The sequence below is a fragment of the Sus scrofa genome, chromosome 13, assembly GCF_000003025.6.
Source record: "Sus scrofa isolate TJ Tabasco breed Duroc chromosome 13, Sscrofa11.1, whole genome shotgun sequence".
In the NCBI taxonomy this organism is placed as follows: domain Eukaryota; kingdom Metazoa; phylum Chordata; class Mammalia; order Artiodactyla; family Suidae; genus Sus; species Sus scrofa.
The window spans coordinates 31,090,427-31,108,776 of NC_010455.5; the positions used below are offsets into that span (position 1 = coordinate 31,090,427).

Genomic DNA, 18,350 nt, shown 5'->3' on the forward strand with positions numbered 1-18,350 from the left:
CTGTGCAAAAGCTTTTAAATTTAATTAGGTCCCATTTGTTTATTTTTATTTTTATTGTCATTACTCTAGGAGGTGGATCTAAAAAGATACTGCAAAGTTCCCTTAATGGCTCAGCAGTTAACAAACCCAACTAGTATCCATGAGGATGCAGGTTCAATCCCTGGTCTCGCTCAGTGGGTTAAGGATCTGGCGTTGCCATGAGCTGTGGTGTGGGTCACAGATGCAGCTCAGATCTGGTGTTGCTGTGGCTCTGGCATAGGCTGGCAGCTGTAGCTCCTATTCGACACTTTGCCTGGGAACTTCCATATACTGTACCCTCCCCCCCAAAAAAAGATATTGCTACAGTTTACGTCAAAGAGTGTTCTGCCTGTGTTTTCCTCTTAAGAGTTTTATACTATCTGGTCTTATATTTAGGGCTTTAACCCATTTTGAGTTTATTCTTGTGTATGGTGTTAGAAAGGGTCTAATTTCATTCTTTTACATGCAGCTGTCTAGTTTTTGCAGTACCACTTATTGAAGAGACTGTCTTTACCACTGTATATTCTTGTCTCCTTGTCATAGATTAAGTGACCAAGGGTGTGTGGATTTCTTTTTTTTTTTTTCTTTCTTTCTTTTTTTTTTTTCCTTTTTAGGGCCACACCCACAGCATATGGAGGTTCCCAGGTTAGGGGTTGAATCGGAGCTGCAACCGCTGGCCTTTACCACAACCACAGCAACACCAGATCTGAGCCATGTCTGCAACCTACACCACAGCTCACAGCAATGCCAGATTCTTAACCCACTGAGCGAGGCCAGGGATTGAACCTGCATCCTCGTGAATGATAGATTCATTTACACTGAGCCACGATGGGAACTCCTATTTCTGGGCTTTCTATAATGTTCCATTGATCTATATTTCTGTTTTAGTGCTAGTACCATATTGTTTTGATGACTATAGCTTGTAGTATACTCTAAAGTCAGGGAGCCTAATTCCTCCTGCTCCATTTGTCTTTCTCAGACTGCTTTGATTATTCAGGGTCTTTTGTGTTTCCATACAAATTTTTTAAAGTTTTTGTTCTAGTTCTGTGAAAAAGGCCATTGGTAATTTAATAAGGATTGCTCTGAATCTGTAGTATGCCTGGGGTAGTGTAGTCATTTTGATGATGCTGATTTTTCCAATCCAAAAACACAGTATATCTTTGCATCAGTTTGTGTCATCTTCGATTTCTTTCATCAGTGTCTTAAAGTTTTCAGAGCACAAGTCTTTTGCCTCATTAGGTAGGTTTATTCCTAACTATTTTATTTTCTTTGATGAGATGGTAAATGGGATTGTTTCCTTAATTTCTTCTCTGATCTTTCATTGTTATTGTGTAGGAATGCCAGAGGTTTCTGTGTATTAATTTTGTACCATGCAACTTTACCAAATTCACTGATGCACTCTAGTAGTTTTCTGATAGATCTTCAGGATTTTCTATGTATAGATAGCATCATGGCATCTGCAGACAGTGATAGTTTTACTTCTTCTTTTCCAATTTGGATTCCTTTTATTTCTTTTTCTTCTCTGATTGCCCTAGCCAGGATTTCTAAAACTATGTTGAATAAAAATGGAGAGTGAACATCCTTGTCTTGTTCCTGATCTCTTAGAGGAAATGCTTTCAGCTTTTCACCATAGAGAATATTAGCTATAGATTTGTCATATATCACCTTGATTATGTTGAGGTATTTTTTCTTTGTGCCCACTTTCTGAAGGTATTTTTTCTTTGTGCCCACTTTTATTCTTCAGTTTATTAATGTGATGTATCACACTGATTGATTTGTGGATATTGCAAAATCCTTGCATCCCTGGGATAAATCCCACTTGGTCATGGTGTATGACCCTTTTTTTTTTTTTTTTTTTTTTAGTCTTTTTAGGGCCTCACTTACGGCATATGCAAGTACCCAGGCTAGGGGCTGAATCAGAGCTGTAGCTGCCGGCCTACACCATAGCCACAGTAACACAGTATCCAAGCCGTATGTCTTCAACCCACACCACAGTTCATAGTAACACTGGATCCTTAACCCACTGAGTGAGGCCAGGGATTAAACCCACATCCTATGGATACTAGTCAGGTTCATTACCACTGAGCCACAATGGGAACTCCTAATCCATTTAATGTATTGTTATATTCGATTTGCTAATATTTTGTTGAGGATATTTGCATCTGTGTTCATTAGTGATATTGGCCTGTAGTTTTCTTTTCTTGTGGTATCTTTGTCTGATTTTGGTATCAGGGTGATGGTGGCCTCATAAATTGATCTTGGGAGTGTTCCTTCCTCTGCAATTTTTTAGAATAGTTTCAGAAGTATAAGTTTGAATGTTTGATAGAATTCACCTGTAAGATCATCTGGTCCTGGACTTTTGTTTGTTGGAAGTTTTTATTTATTTTCTTTTTCTTTTTAGGGCCACACCTGTCGCATATTGATGTTCCCAGAGTAGGGGTTGAATCAGGGGTTGCCACAGCCATGGCAACACCAGATCCTAGCTGCAGCAATGCCGGATTCTTAACACACTGATTGAGTCCCAGGTTCAAATCCATATCCTCACCAACACTATGTTGGGGTCTTACCTTGCTGAGCCACAATGGGAACTCCTGAGATTATTTTTGTTTCCTGAGGTAGGATTGTATTGCTATAAACTTCTCTCTTAGAATGGCCTTTTCTGCATCCCTTAGGTTTTGAATCATTGTGTCTTTGTTGCCGTTTGCCTGGGTATTTTTTTGATTTCCTCTTTGATTTCTTCAGTGATCCATTGGTTATTTAGTAGCATATTGTTTAGTCTCCATGTTTGTGTTTTTTGCAGTTTTTGTCTTGTTGACTGCTAGTCTTATATTGTTGTGGTGGGAAAAGATGTTTGATGTGATTTGAATTTCTTTAAATTTACTGAGGCTTGATTTGTGGCCCAGAATATGATCTGTACTAGACAGATCATGTGTGCTTGAGAAAATGTGTATTCTGCCACTTTCAGATGGAATGGTCTGTAAATATCTATTAAGTCAGTCTGGTATAATACATCATTTTTTTGTGTCTTTTTTTTTTTTTAATGGCCACGCCCTTGGCATATGGCAGGCTAGGGGTTGAACTGGAGCTACAGCTGCTGTCCTACACCACAGCCACAGCAATACCAGATCCACATCTTGTGACCTACACCACAGCTCACAGCAATGCCAGATCCTTAACCCACTGAGTAAGGCCAGGGATCGAACCTGCATCCTCATGGATAGTAGTCAGGCTCATTATTGCTCAGCCACAATGGGAACTCCCTAATCCATCATTTTAGGCCTGTGTCTCCTTCCTGATTTTCTGTTTGGATCATCTATCCATTGCTATAAATGAAGTGTAAAAGACCCTCACTATTAATGTGTTATTGTTGATTTCTCCTTTTATGGTTGTTAGCAGATGCCTTATATATTGATGTGCTCCTATGTTGGGAGCACAAATTGCTATGTCTTATTCTTGGATTGATCCTTTGATAATTATGTAGTGTCCTTCTTTGTCTCTTGTGATATTCTTTATTTTAAAGCCTGTATAGTCTTATGAATATTGCTACTCTAGCTTTCCTTTGACTTCCATTTGCATGGAATACCTTCTTCCATCCCTTAACTTTCAGTTGTGTGTGTCCTTAGGTCTGAAATGGGTCTCTTGGAGTTCCCATCGTGGCTCAGTGGTTAACAAATCCAATTAGGAACCATGAGGTTGTGGGTTCGATCCCTGGCCTCACTCAGTGGGTTAAGGGTCTGGCGTTGCTGTGAGCTGTGGTGTAGGCCAGCAGCTACAGCTCCGATTAGACCCCTAGCCTGGGAATCTCTGTATGCTGCAGATGTGGCCCTTGAAAAAGACAAAGCATTAAAAAAATAAATAAATAATAAAATGGGTCTCTTGTAAATAGCCTATGTATGGGTTTTCTTTTTGTGTCCATTCTGACACTGCATGTCATTTGGTTGGAATATTTAATCCATTTACAGTCAGTGTAATTATGGATAAGTATGTACTCATTGCCGTTTGCTTTCCTTTTTTTGCTTTTCTTTCTTTTCTTTTTTTTTTTTTTTTTTTTTTTCTTTTTGCTTTTTATGGCCACACCTGTGGCATATTGGAAGTTCCCAAGCTAGGGGTCACATGGAAGCTGCAGCTGCTGGCCTATGCCACAGGCATAGCCATAACAACACCAGGATCCAAGCTACATCTGTGACTTACACCACAGCTTACATCAAGGCCATGTCCTTAACCCACTGAGCAGAGCCAGAGATTGAACCTGTATCCTCATGGATACTAGTCGGGTTCCTTAGCACTGAGCCACAGTGAGAATTCCCTTGCTGTCTTTATAATTGTTTTGGATTTGTTATCTAATTTAATTCAATTTATTTATTTATTTATTGTTTTTTAGGGCTGCACCTGCCGCATATGGAGGTTCCCAGGCTAGGGGTCTAATCAGAGCTGTTGCTGCTAGCCTACACCAGAGCCACAGCAATGCCAGATCCGAGCCACCTCTGCGGCCTACACCACAGGTCACAGAAATGCCGGATCCTTAACCCACTGAGCAAGGCCAAGGATTGAACCCGCAACCTCATGGGACTGAACCCACAATCTCATGGTTCCTAGTTGGATTCATTGATCCCTGAGCCACAACAGGAACTCCCTGTAAAGCTTTTGATTTCTCCTTCAAATCTGAATGAGATACTTGCTGGGTAGAATATTCTTTGTTATAGGTTTTTTCCTTTCGTCACTTTAAGTGTATCATGCTACTCCCTTCTGGCCTGCAGAGTTTCTGCTGAAAAAATCTGCCCATAACTTTATCGGGGTTCCCTTATATGTTACTTGTTGCTTTCCCTAGCTGCTTTCAGTATTTTCTCTGTCTTTAATTTCGGTTAGTTTGATTAAAATGTGTCTTGGGGTGTTCTTCCTTGGGTTTATTCTATATGGTATTTGTTGTGCTTCCTGGGTTTGAGTGAGTGATTCATTTCCCATGTTGGGGAAGTTTTCAGCTATTGCCATTTCAAATATATTCCATGGCCCTTTCTCTCTTTCTTTTCCTTCTGGCACCCCTATAATGCAAATGTTGGTGCATTTAAAGTTGGCCCGTGGTTCTCATAGACTGTCCTCATTTCTTTTCATTCTTTTTTATTTTGTCCTGTGTCAGTGATTTCTACCAGTGTATATTCCACCTTGCTTATTTGTTCTTCTGCCTCCTGGATTCTGCTGTTGGTTCCTTCTAGTGGATTTAAAATTTTTGGTTATTTTGTTTTTCACCTATGCTTGTTTAATCTTTAAATATTTGTTATATCTTTGTTAAACATCGTCATTAAACATTTTTGGCAATTCATTGATCTTTCCCTCTAATTTTTTTCTGAGATCTTGGGTCATCTTTACTATCATTACTCTAAAGTCTTTTTCATTTAGGTTGCTTATCTCCAGTTCACTTAGCTATTTTTCTGGGGTTTGCCTTGATTCTTCATCTAGCTCATCTTCCTCTGCCTTTTTGTTTTGTATAGCTTTTTGAGTGGTCTCATTTTTGTAGACTACAAGATTGTAGCTTCTCTTGCTTCTGGTGTCTGCCCCCTTGTGGGTGAAGTTGATACAGGGGCTTGTGGCAGGGTTACTGATGGGAGGAACTGGTGCCTGCCCACTGGTAGGTAGAGCTGAATCTTGTCACTCTGGTGCTTGGGGACATAGATGTGATTAGAGGTGGCTGTGTGCCTAAGACAACTTTAGGGAGCCTGTTTGCTGAGGGGTGGGACCAGATTTTTCCAAAATATAAGCCTCCATGGGAGCTCATACCAATGATTATTCCCTAGGACTCCCGCCTCCAGTGGTCTACCCCCACAGCAAGCTACAGTTGCCCCCTATTTTCCCAGGATACCCTGCGAGAGCTGCAGGTAGGTCTGACCCAGATTCTTCTTTACTTTGGGACCCAGTACACATGAAAACCTGTGTGCACCCTTCATGAGTAGAACCTCTGTTTCCCCCAAACCCATGGAGCTTCTGTACTCAGGCCCCACTGGTGTTCAATGCCAAATGCTCCACGGGCTCCTCCAGCTACTGCCATATCCCCAGGTTTGGGAACCTGATGTGGGGTTTGGGACTCTCACACCTGTGGGAGAGCCTCTCCAATATAGTTATTTTCCAGTCTATGGGTCACCCACTTGGCCAGTATGGGATTGCTTGTATGATGAAAGTGCCCTTTCTGTGGTCTCATTGTGGTGTTTGCTTTGTCTTTAGGGGTAGGATATATTTTTTGGTATCTTCCAGCCTATTTTGTTGATGTTTGTTCAGCATTAGTTGTAATTTTGGTGTTTTCATGAAAGGAGGTGAGCTTGAGTCCTTATGTGCCTCCATCTTGTCACTACTCTTGCTGTCTTTTGTTTAGTGTTAATATATCATTCTACATCTATTTATTTTTGTCTGATATGAGTATTGCTACTCCAGCTTTTTTGATCCCCGTTTGCATGAAATAGTTTCTTCCATCCTCTCACTTTCAATTTGTATGTGTCCCTAGAAGTGAAGTGGGTTTCTTGTTTTTGTATCCATTCAGCCAGTCTATATCTTTTTTGGTTGGGGCGTTTAGTCCATTAACATTTAAGGTAATTTTTTTTTTTTTTTTTTGTCTTTTTGCTATTTCTTTGGGCCACTCCTGCAGCATAAGGAGATTCCCAGGCTAGGGGTCGAATCGGAGCTGCAGCCACCGGCCTACGCCAGAGCCACAGCAACGCGGGATCCGAGCCGTGTCTGCAACCTACACCACAGCTCACGGCAACGCCGGATCGTTAACCCACTGAGCAAGGGCAGGGACCGAACCCGCAACCTCATGGTTCCTAGTCGGATTCGTTAACCACTGCGCCACAATGGGAACTCCTTAAGGTAGTTATTGATGTGTATGTTCTTATTGCCATTTTATTAATTGCTTTGGATTTGTTTTTGTTGCTCTTTTTTCTTCCCGTCTTCTCTTGTTCTTTTCTGCCTAGAGAAGTTCCTTTAGTATTTGTTGTAAGGCTGGTTTAGTGGTGCTGAATTCTCTCAGCTTTTGCTTATCTGTGAAGGTTTTGATTTCTCCTTCAAATCTGAATGAGAGCCTTGCTGGGTGAAGTAATCCTGGTTGGAGGTCTTTTCCTTTCATCACGTTAAGTATATCATGCCACTCCCTTCTGGCCTGCAGAGTTTCTGCTGAAAAATCTGCCGATAACCTTATTGGGGTTCCCTTATATGTTACTTGTTTCTTTTTCCTAGCTGCTTTCAAGATTTTGTCTTTGTCTTTAATTTTGGTCAGTTTGATTAATGTGTGTCTCGGGGTTTTCCTCCTTGGGTTTATTTTATATGGTACTCGTTGCGCTTCCTGGAGTTGAGTGAGTGGTTCCTTTCCCATGCTAGGCAAGTTTTTGGCTATTATCTCTTGGAATATTTTTTCCGTCCCCTTCCCTCTCTCTCCTCCTTCTGGCACCCCTATAATACGGATGTTGGTGCGTTTAATGTTGTCCCAGAGTTCTCTGAGACTCTCTTCATTTGTTTTCAATCTTTTTTCTCTTTTCTGTTCTGCATCCATAATTTCCACTAATCTGTCCTCCACCTCGCTTATTCGTTCTTCTGCCTGCTGTATTCTGCTGTTAGCTGCCTCTAGTTATTGTATTTTGCATCTTTTCTTGTTTAAGTTTTTTATCTTGTATCTCTTTGCTCAGTGTTTCCTGTAAGTTATCCATCTTTGCCTCCAGTTTATTTCCAATGTCTTGCATCTTCTTCAGCATCCACAATCTAAAGTCTTCTTCCTGGAGGCTGAGAATCTCCTCATCGCTTAGCTGATTTTCTGGGGGTTTTCCTTTCTCCCTCATCTGAGTTATAGTTCTCTGTCTTTTCATTTTTATAGGTTTTTGGTGTGGTGACCTTTTTACAGATAAGTAGCCTCTCTTACTTCTGGTGTCTGCCCCCCTTGTGGCTGAAGTGGTGTGGGGGCTTGCTGTAGGCTTCCTGATGGGAGGGGCTGATGCCTGCCCACTGGTAGGTGGAGCTGATTCTAATCCCTCTGGTGGGTGGGGCTTAGCCTCTGGATGGGATTAGAGGCAGCTGTGTGCCTGAGGGGTCTTTAGGTAGCCTGTTTACTGAGGGCTGGGGCTGTGATCCCACCTGGATTGTTGTTTGCCCTGGGGCTTCTCAGCGCTGGCTGATGGGTGGGGCTAGATTTTCCCAAAATGGCCACCTCCAGAGAAAGGCACTCTGCTGAATATTCCCGAAAGCTTTGCTTTTGATATCCTTCCCTCACAACAAGCCACATTCACCCCCGTTTTCCCAGGATGTCCTCCAAGAACTGCAGTCAGGTTTGACCCAGATTCCTATGGAGACTTTGCCTTGCCCTGGGACCCAGCGCACATGAAAGTCTGTGTGCACCTTTTAAGAATGGGGTCTCCGTTTCCCCCAGTCCCGCGGCGGTCCTGCACACATGCCCCACTGGCCTTCAATGCCAGATGCCCCAGGACTCTTTCTCCCTGTGCCAGATCCCCACACGTGACAGTTTGATGTGGGGCTCAGAACTCTCACTCCTGTAGGGGAGTCTCTGTGAACCAGTAGTTTCCAGTCTGTGGGGCTTCCCACCCAGGAGGTGTGGGGTTGTTTATACCATGAAATCGCCCCTCCTACCTCTTGATGTGGCCTCCTCTTTGTCTTCTGGAGTAGGATATCTTTTTTAAGGTTTCAGGTCCATTTGGGTGAAGATTGCTCAGGCTTTAGTTGTAAATTTTGTTGTTTTTAGGAGAGTAGTTGAGCTCTAGTCCTTCTACTCTGCCATCTTAATCCCATCCTACATCTATTTATTTTTAACCTATATGTGTCCTTATATTTAAAGTGGATTTCTTGGGAGTTCCCTGGTGGTCTAGTGGTTAAAGCATCCAGCATTGTCACTGATAAGGCTTGGTCACTGTTGTGGTGCATATTTCATCCCCGGCCTGGGAACTTCCATATACCATGGGTGTGGCAAAAAAAAAAAAAAAAAAAAAAAAAAAAAGTGGGTTTCTTTTAGAACATCTGGTGATATCAGATTTTTGATCCACTCCAACAATCTCTGAATTTTACTTGGTACATTTAGACCATTGATGTTTAAAGTGATTATTGATATAGTTAGATTAATATCGCAACAACTTGGGATCCGAGCTACACCACAGCCTACGGCAACGCTGGATCGTTAACCCACTGAGCAAGGCCAGGGACCGAACCCGCAACCTCATGGTTCCTAGTTGGATTCGTTACCCACTGCGCCATGACGGGAACTCCTTTTTTTTTTTTTTTTTTTTTTGGGGGGGGGGGGTCATATTTTTGATCCACTCCAACAATCTCGAATTTTACTTGGTACATTTAGACCATTGATGTTTAAGTGATTATTGATATAGTTAGATTACTATCGCCCATGTTCATTACTATTTTCTATTTGTTATTCCTGTTCTTTATTCTTATTATAGTCTGTCACTCTTTTTCTGCCTTTAGTGGTTTTAAATGGGCCTTTTATATGATTTCTTTCTTTCCTTTCCTAGCATATCAATTATATATTTTTTTAAATTTGTCACCCTAGAGTTTGTGATATGCATTTACAACTAATTCAAGTCTACCCTCAAATAACAATATATTGCTTCACAGGTACTTCAAGTACCTACAATAACCTAGTGTGCCTAATTCCTTCCCTTCTCCCTGTATCATTGCTATCATTCATTTCATTTATACACAGGGTGTAATAATCAAATACACTATTGCTGTTGTTATTTTGGACAAAATATTATCTGCTAGGTAATTAAGAACAAGAAAAAATAAAGTTTAACTTCTTCCTTCTCTGATTTCTTCTCTTCTTTATGTAGAATCTGTCCTATACCATTCTTTTTTTCTCTGAAGAACTATTTAAAAACAGTTCTGGCAAGACATGTCTACTGGCAAAAGTTTTCCCTAATTTTTTTGGTCCATCCTAGAAAGTTGTTATTTTTCTTAATGTTTGAAGGATAATTTTGCAGGATACAGAATTCTAGGTTAGTGGGTGTTTCTCCTGACAGCACTTTAAATATTTCACCCCATTATCTTTTTACTTGTATAATTTCTGAGAAGATGTATATAATTCTTACCATTGCTCAACAATAGGTAAGGTATTTTTTTTTCTACCTTCTTTCAGGATATTTTCTCTTTGAAAAAAAAAAAAACTCAAATTTTATTATATTTAGAGTTGTACAAAAATCACCATAAACCAATTGTGCAGCATTTACATCCCAAACCACAGCCTATCCCTCCGTATCCCAACCTAGCTCCTTAGGAAACTACAAGTTTTTCAAAGTCTGTGAGTCAGTATGTGCTGCAAAGAAGTTCATTGTATCTTTTTTTTTTAGATTCCACGTATAAGTGATAGCATATGACATTTTAATCTCACTGTCTGAATAACCTCTCTAAGCATGATAATTTCTAGGTCCATCCATGTTGCTGCAAATACCACTGAGTAATATTCCATTATGTATATGTACCACATTGTCTTCATCCACTCCTCTGTCAGTGGACATTTAGGTTGCTACCAGGTCTTGGCTATTGTATATAGTGCTGCAATGAACACCAGTGTACATTTATCTTTTGGAGTCATGGTTTTCTCTAGAAAGAATCCCAGGAGTGGGATTGCTGAATCAAATATTCTATTTTTAGACTTTGAGTAATCTCCATACTGTTTTCCAAAGTGGTTGCACAGGCTTACATTCCCACCAACAGTGCAATAGGGTTCCCTTTTCTCCACACCCTCTCCAGATTTAATTGTTTGTAAACTTTTCAATGATGGACATTCTGGCTGATGCAGGGTGTTATATCATAGAATAACAAAGATGTTGTACATCTTTTCATGTACTTTTTGGGCGACTGTATGTATTTGTAGAATTGTCTGAATCTTCTGCCATTTTTGATGGGGTCGATTGTTTTTTGGAATTGAGCTGCAAGAGGTGTTTATACATTTTAGATATGAAACGCTTCTCTGTAACTTCATTTACAAATATTTCCTCCCATTCTTTGGGTTGTCACTTCATTTTTCAAGGGTTTCTTTTGCTGTGCAAAAATTTTAAGTTTAATTGGTCCCATTTTTAATAGTTGTTTTAATTATCATTACTCTAGGAGGTGGATCTGAGAAGATATTGCTGTGAAGTTGGGGTGTTTATGGGGAGGGGGTTGAAGGTTTTTATTACATTATTAGTTGTACAATGATCATCACAACCCAATTTCATAGCATTTCCATACCAAGATATTTCTGTAGGTGATGTAAGAGAGGGTTCGGCTTGTGTTTTCCTCTAAGAGCTTTACATTATCTGATTTTATATTTTGGCTTTTAATCAATTCCAGTGGGAAGAACGGGCTGCAGAGCAAAGGGAGCTTGGCACTGCCGCTCTGTGGCCACCAGGCGGCGCTGTGCCCAGAGCAAAGCCGCTCTGGGATCAGGCTGCTTCAAAGAGGCCCCCTCCCTACCCGGCGCCTTCTGTCTCTCGCCCCGCCCCATGTCCATTGCTTATGCCCATGCCCTTTGGGCCCTTGGGTCTGCTCCTTTCTTCCCCCTGAAACCCCCATGGTCTGAGGTGCCCCCTACACCGGCATTTCCTAGGGAACCACCAGGTCCCAGTTTCCCTGGCACCTTCCCGGCTTTAGCACAGCCCTTGGGAATCAGGGAGAGTAGGTCACGCTAACATCTGTGTCCACATGACCTTGACTGCTCCGGGCTGGCTTTGGCGGCTGCCAGGGTGCAGGGAAGGGCTGGGGGTGGGGATGAGACAGGGAGGATCCAAAGGACTTCCTGGACCACCAAGCTTTTACAGAAAACGCTAGGAATTATCAGCCCCTCTTTGCCATTCACAGTTGTCACCCTGGCTCTGAGAAATCCTCCAGGAAAGAAAGCAGGGCCCTAACTTGTTCTGTTCTGTCCTGAAATTCTTGGATCATGGACAACCTGCAGTATTGGGTCCAACCCTAGTGCCTCCAAGGACACACTGGGAGATGCTGGGTAAGGGGCCTGCCTCCTGGAGAGTGTCACAGCTGGTGTGTTGTGTCCCCAACCCCCCCCCCACGCACACGCGCGCGCACACACACACACACACGCACACGCAAACACCCTTCCTCTCTCTCACCACTCCCTCCCCCTGACTATTTTTGAGGAGGATCTAGAAAGACTGAGGAAGAGGGAGGGCAGGGGGCCAAGGGCACAGCCTTCCCATCAGACTCACATTTGAGCAAGGTTTGCAAAGTGCCATGAGCCTCTGACCCCTGGATCGCTTCCAACGCAGGATTGAATTCCGTGGGCCTGGGTTGTCTCGGGGGGACCTGAGTTCCTGCATGTCTCACACGCTCCCTGGTAAGGCAGCTGTTGCCACTCTGGGACGCCACTCCAATGAGCAAGGCTCTCTAGACCACCGAACTTCAGACCATGGTGCCTCAGAATCACCTGCCAACCTGTTGGCAATATGAATGCTTCCTCCCCTTTCCCTCCCCCCCCTCCAGCTCTATCAGAGCCTGTGGGTGGTGCCCCCTGGTGGTTCAGCTGTGAGGCCAAGCTGGGAAGAAGTCTCCAGGCCAATGGTTCTCAGCCCAGTCAACCAGTTCCATCTCTTCCCTGGCCAGGGTGACAGACAGAACCTACTCCAGGGCTGGGTGTAACCCGCCCAGACAAGACAGCCATGACAACAGCGTGGCCTGGGCACTGAAACAGACCTATGGATCCCTGGAACAGAAGGCGGAGCCCAGAAAGAAACCCACATGCCTAGGGCCAGTGAAGTTTGGACCAAGGTGCCTGGGATATTCAGTGGAGAAAAGATGGTCTTTTCAGCAGGTGGTGCTGGGAAAGGTGGATAGCCGCATGCCAGCCAGTGAAGTCCGGACACTACCTTACCCCAGACACGAAAATAACCTTAAAATGGCTTCAAGACTGAACAAGAAGGCGCAACACCATGAAACTCCTAGAAGAGAACACAGGCTAAACATTTTCTCTGTTTGAGAACCCTACCAGTGCCCTCTGGGGTCAGTCTCCCAAGGCAAGAGACAGCAAAGCCAAAATCAACACAAGGGCCTTAGTCGAACTCACCCGCTTTTCCCTTTTCAGCACAGCACAAGAAACCATAACACTAACCAAGAGCCAACTGATGGACTAGCAGAGGAGCCTTGCAAATGATGTCACTGATGTGGGCTTTGTGTCCAGAACATACAGCAGTTCAGACCATTCCACAACAAAACAACAAACAACCCTTATCAGCAAAATGAGCAGAAGGCCTTCAGAGGCATTTCTCCAAAGAAGACACCCAGGTCATCACATGGCCAGCAAGCACATGGGAAGATGCTTGCCATCACTAAGGAGCAGAGAAATGCAAATCGAAACTACAAAGAGGTTGCCCCCTCACAGTGGCTGGAACGGCCATCACTAAAAGAAGAAAAGAACACTGACAAAGCCCAAATACTAGAGAGGCTGTGGAGCACAAGGTCCCCTTCAGTGCTGCCTCTAGGAATGTCAGCTGGGGCAGCCGTGATGGAAAACAGCACAGAGGGTCCTGAAAAGACGAACACTAGGGTTGCCCCATGATCCAGCAGTCCCACTCGTGGGCTTAGAGCAGGACAAAACTATCATTCCAAACCACACAGGCCCCCCACCCCCATGCCCGAGTCCAGAGCCCCACGATTCACAACAGCCCAGGCGTGGAAGCGTCGGTATCCATCCACAGATGCATGGATCAAGAAGACATGCTCCTTAGGTCCAAGGGACTAGGACTCGGCCATAAAAAGAAAAGAAACAGTGCCATTGGCAGCAGGGTCAATCCACCTAGAAATTAGCATACCAAGTGAAGCACGCCAGATGGATAAAATTACAGATATGATATCAATTTCATATGGAATCTAACAATAATTGCATTGAACTGATTTTCAAAACAGAAATGCCCATACATTCAGTAAAAACTAACTTTTGTTTACCAACGGAGAATATTGGGCAGAGATAAATCACCAATTGTGGATTATCAATACACCCTACTATATACAGTGAGTTCCTATTGTGGCACAGCAGAAACAAATCCGATTAGGAACCATTACTGTGGTTTCAATTCATACGGTTCATTAGGTTAAAGATCTGGTGTCCCATGAGCTGTGGTGTAGACGGCAGATGCAAATGATATCTCTTGTTGCTTTGGCTGTGGCGTAGGCCGGCAGCTGCAGCTCCAATTGGACCGTTAACCTGGGAACCTCCATATGCCACAGGTTCAGCCATAGACAAGGAAGAAAAGAAAAAAATAAAGGCATACTAGTATTTACAAAATAACCATCCCAGATCTACTCTCTATCCCAAGGAACAATATGCAGTATCTTCCAATAACCTATTGTTGAAAAGTATCTGAGTAAGGTGAAAAATGTACATATAACAATCCCCTGGCTATAGAAGTACAACATTGTACATCAAACATACTTCAGATAAAAAACAAAATGCAGGGAAGTTCCCAGCGTGGCACAGTGGGTAACGAATGCAACTAGGAACCATGAGGTTGCGGGTTTGATCCCTGGTCTTGCTCAGTGGGTTAACGATCCAGCGTTGCCGTAGGCTGTGGTGTAGCTCGGATCCCAAGTTGTTGCGATATTAATCTAACTATATCAATAATCACTTTAAACATCAATGGTCTAAATGTACCAAGTAAAATTCAGAGATTGTTGGAGTGGATCAAAAATCTGATATCACCAGATGTTCTAAAAGAAACCCACTTTTTTTTTTTTTTTTTTTTTTTTTTTTGCCACACCCATGGTATATGGAAGTTCCCAGGCCGGGGATGAAATATGCACCACAACAGTGACCAAGCCTTATCAGTGACAATGCTGGATGCTTTAACCACTAGACCACCAGGGAACTCCCAAGAAATCCACTTTAAATATAAGGACACATATAGGTTAAAAATAAATAGATGTAGGATGGGATTAAGATGGCAGAGTAGAAGGACTAGAGCTCAACTACTCTCCTAAAAACAACAAAATTTACAACTAAAGCCTGAGCAATCTTCACCCAAATGGACCTGAAACCTTAAAAAAGATATCCTACTCCAGAAGACAAAGAGGAGGCCACATCAAGAGGTAGGAGGGGCGATTTCATGGTATAAACAACCCCACACCTCCTGGGTGGGAAGCCCCACAGACTGGAAACTACTGGTTCACAGAGACTCCCCTACAGGAGTGAGAGTTCTGAGCCCCACATCAAACTGTCACGTGTGGGGATCTGGCACAGGGAGAAAGAGTCCTGGGGCATCTGGCATTGAAGGCCAGTGGGGCATGTGTGCAGGACCGCCGCGGGACTGGGGGAAACGGAGACCCCATTCTTAAAAGGTGCACACAGACTTTCATGTGCGCTGGGTCCCAGGGCAAGGCAAAGTCTCCATAGGAATCTGGGTCAAACCTGACTGCAGTTCTTGGAGGACATCCTGGGAAAACGGGGGTGAATGTGGCTTGTTGTGAGGGAAGGATATCAAAAGCAAAGCTTTCGGGAATATTCAGCAGAGTGCCTTTCTCTGGAGGTGGCCATTTTGGGAAAATCTAGCCCCACCCATCAGCCAGCGCTGAGAAGCCCCAGGGCAAACAACAATCCAGGTGGGATCACAGCCCCAGCCCTCAGTAAACAGGCTACCTAAAGACCCCTCAGGCACACAGCTGCCTCTAATCCCATCCAGAGGCTAAGCCCCACCCACCAGAGGGATTAGAATCAGCTCCACCTACCAGTGGGCAGGCATCAGCCCCTCCCATCAGGAAGCCTACAGCAAGCCCCCACACCACTTCAGCCACAAGGGGGGCAGACACCAGAAGTAAGAGAGGCTACTTATCTGTAAAAAGGTCACCACACCAAAAACCTATAAAAATGAAAAGACAGAGAACTATAACTCAGATGAGGGAGAAAGGAAAACCCCCAGAAAATCAGCTAAGCGATGAGGAGATTCTCAGCCTCCAGGAAGAAGACTTTAGATTGTGGATGCTGAAGAAGATGCAAGACATTGGAAATAAACTGGAGGCAAAGATGGATAACTTACAGGAAACACTGAGCAAAGAGATACAAGATAAAAAACTTAAACAAGAAAAGATGCAAAATACAATAACTAGAGGCAGCTAACAGCAGAATACAGCAGGCAGAAGAACGAATAAGCGAGGTGGAGGACAGATTAGTGGAAATTATGGATGCAGAACAGAAAAGAGAAAAAAGATTGAAAACAAATGAAGAGAGTCTCAGAGAACTCTGGGACAACATTAAACGCACCAACATCCGTATTATAGGGGTGCCAGAAGGAGGAGAGAGAGGGAAGGGGACGGAAAAAATATTCCAAGAGATAATAGCCAAAAACTTGCCTAGCATGGGAAAGGAACCACTCACTCAACTCCAGGAAGCGCAACGAGTACCATATAAAATAAACCCAAGGAGGAAAACCCCGAGACACACATTAATCAAACTGACCAAAATTAAAGACAAAGACAAAATCTTGAAAGCAGCTAGGAAAAAGAAACAAGTAACATATAAGGGAACCCCAATAAGGTTATCGGCAGATTTTTCAGCAGAAACTCTGCAGGCCAGAAGGGAGTGGCATGATATACTTAATGTGATGAAAGGAAAAGACCTCCAACCAAGATTGCTTCACCCAGCAAGGCTCTCATTCAGATTTGAAGGAGAAATCAAAACCTTCACAGATAAGCAAAAGCTGAGAGAATTCAGCACCACTAAACCAGCCTTACAACAAATACTAAAGGAACTTCTCTAGGCAGAAATGAAAAGATAGACAGCAGCAGGAAACAAAAATTCCACAAATGACAAGCTCACCAGTAAATGTGTATATATACAGTAAAGATATGAAATCATCCATGCATAAGTATACCACCAAAATCAGAATTCATGAGAAGAGGTGTGTACAAATGCAGGACACTGGAGATGAACTTGCAGTTAAGAGAGCAACAACTTAATACAATCTCATATACATATAGACTCATATCAAAACTTCAGAATAACTGCAAACTAAAAATCTACAATTGATATACAAAAAAAGAAAAATCAACACAAATACAACACTAAAGATAGTCATCAAACCACAAGAGGAGAGAACAAGAGAAGAAGAGAAGAAAAAAGAGCAACAAAAACAAATCCAAGGCAATTAATAAAATGGCAATAAGAACATACACATCAATAATTACCTTAAATGTTAATGGACTAAACGCCCCAACCAAAAGACATAGACTGGCTGAATGGATACAAAATCAAGACACATATATATCCTGTCTTCAAGGGACCCACTTCACTCCTAAGGACACAGATATAGAAAGGGAGAGAATGGAATAAAATATTCCATGCAAATGGGAATCAAAAGAAAGCTAGAGTAGCAATACTCATATCAGACAAAATAGACTTTAAAATGAAGAATATTTTAAGGGACAAGGAAGGTCACTACCTAATGATCAAAAGATCAAGAAGAAGATAAAAGAATCTTAAATATCTATGCAACATAGGTTCACAGCAGTATATAAGGCAACTGCTAACAATCTTAAAGGAGAAATCAACAATAACACAATAATAGTGGGGGACTTTAACACCCCACTTAGAGCAATGGACACATCAACCAGACAAATTCAATAAGGAAACACAGGCCCTGAATGATGTATTAAACCAGATGGACTTCATAGATATTTATAGGACATTCCATCCAAAAGCAGCAGAATACACATTCTTCTCAAGTGCACATGGAACATTCTCTAAGATTGATTACATCCTGAGTTGCACATCCAACCTTGGTAACTTTAAGAAAATTGAAATCATATCAAGCATCTTTTTCTACCACAATGCTATACAACTAGAAATCAACAAAAAGAAAAAACCTGCAAAAAACACACATGTGGAGACTAAACAACATGCTGCTAAACAACCAATGGATCACTGAAGAAATCAAAGAGGAAATTAAAAAATACCTAGAAGCAGGAGTTCCCATCGTGGCGCAGTGATTAACGAATCCAACTAGGAACCATGAGGTTGTGGGTTCGGTCCCTGCCCTTGCTCAGTGGGTTAATGATCTGGTGTTGCCATGAGCTGTGGTGTAGGTTGCAGATGCGGCTCGGATCCTGCGTTGCTGTGGCTCTGGCGTAGGCTGGCGGCCACAGCTCCAATTAGACCCCTAGCCTGGGAACCTCCATATGCCGCAGGAGCGGCCCAAGAAATAGCAAAAAGACAAAAAAAAAAAAAAAAAAAAATACCTAGAAGCAAAAATGACAACAAAGATACAACACTCCAAAACCTATGGGATGCAGCAAAAGCTATTCTAAGAGAAAAGTTTATAGCAAGACAAACCCGCCTGCCTCAAGAAACAAGAAAAAGCTCA

General features: G+C 42.7%; 1 long non-coding RNA gene across 5 annotated transcripts in view; it reads left to right on the forward strand.

Annotated features, from left to right (window-relative positions):
• LOC102162605 overlaps window positions 1–18,350 on the forward strand; it is a 65,496-nt gene that overhangs the window by 37,056 nt on the left and 10,090 nt on the right. The window contains exons 4-5 of one of the 5 annotated variants that reach the window (XR_002337948.1): window positions 5,808–5,888; window positions 12,607–14,407. The exons of 2 other annotated variants lie outside the window; for them this stretch is intronic. This is a non-coding gene — a long non-coding RNA (uncharacterized LOC102162605). Of the gene's footprint in view, window positions 1–5,807; window positions 5,889–12,606; window positions 14,408–18,350 lie in introns of those variants that run through there. 2 more of the 5 variants (XR_002337945.1, XR_002337947.1) reach the window with 2 other exon arrangements.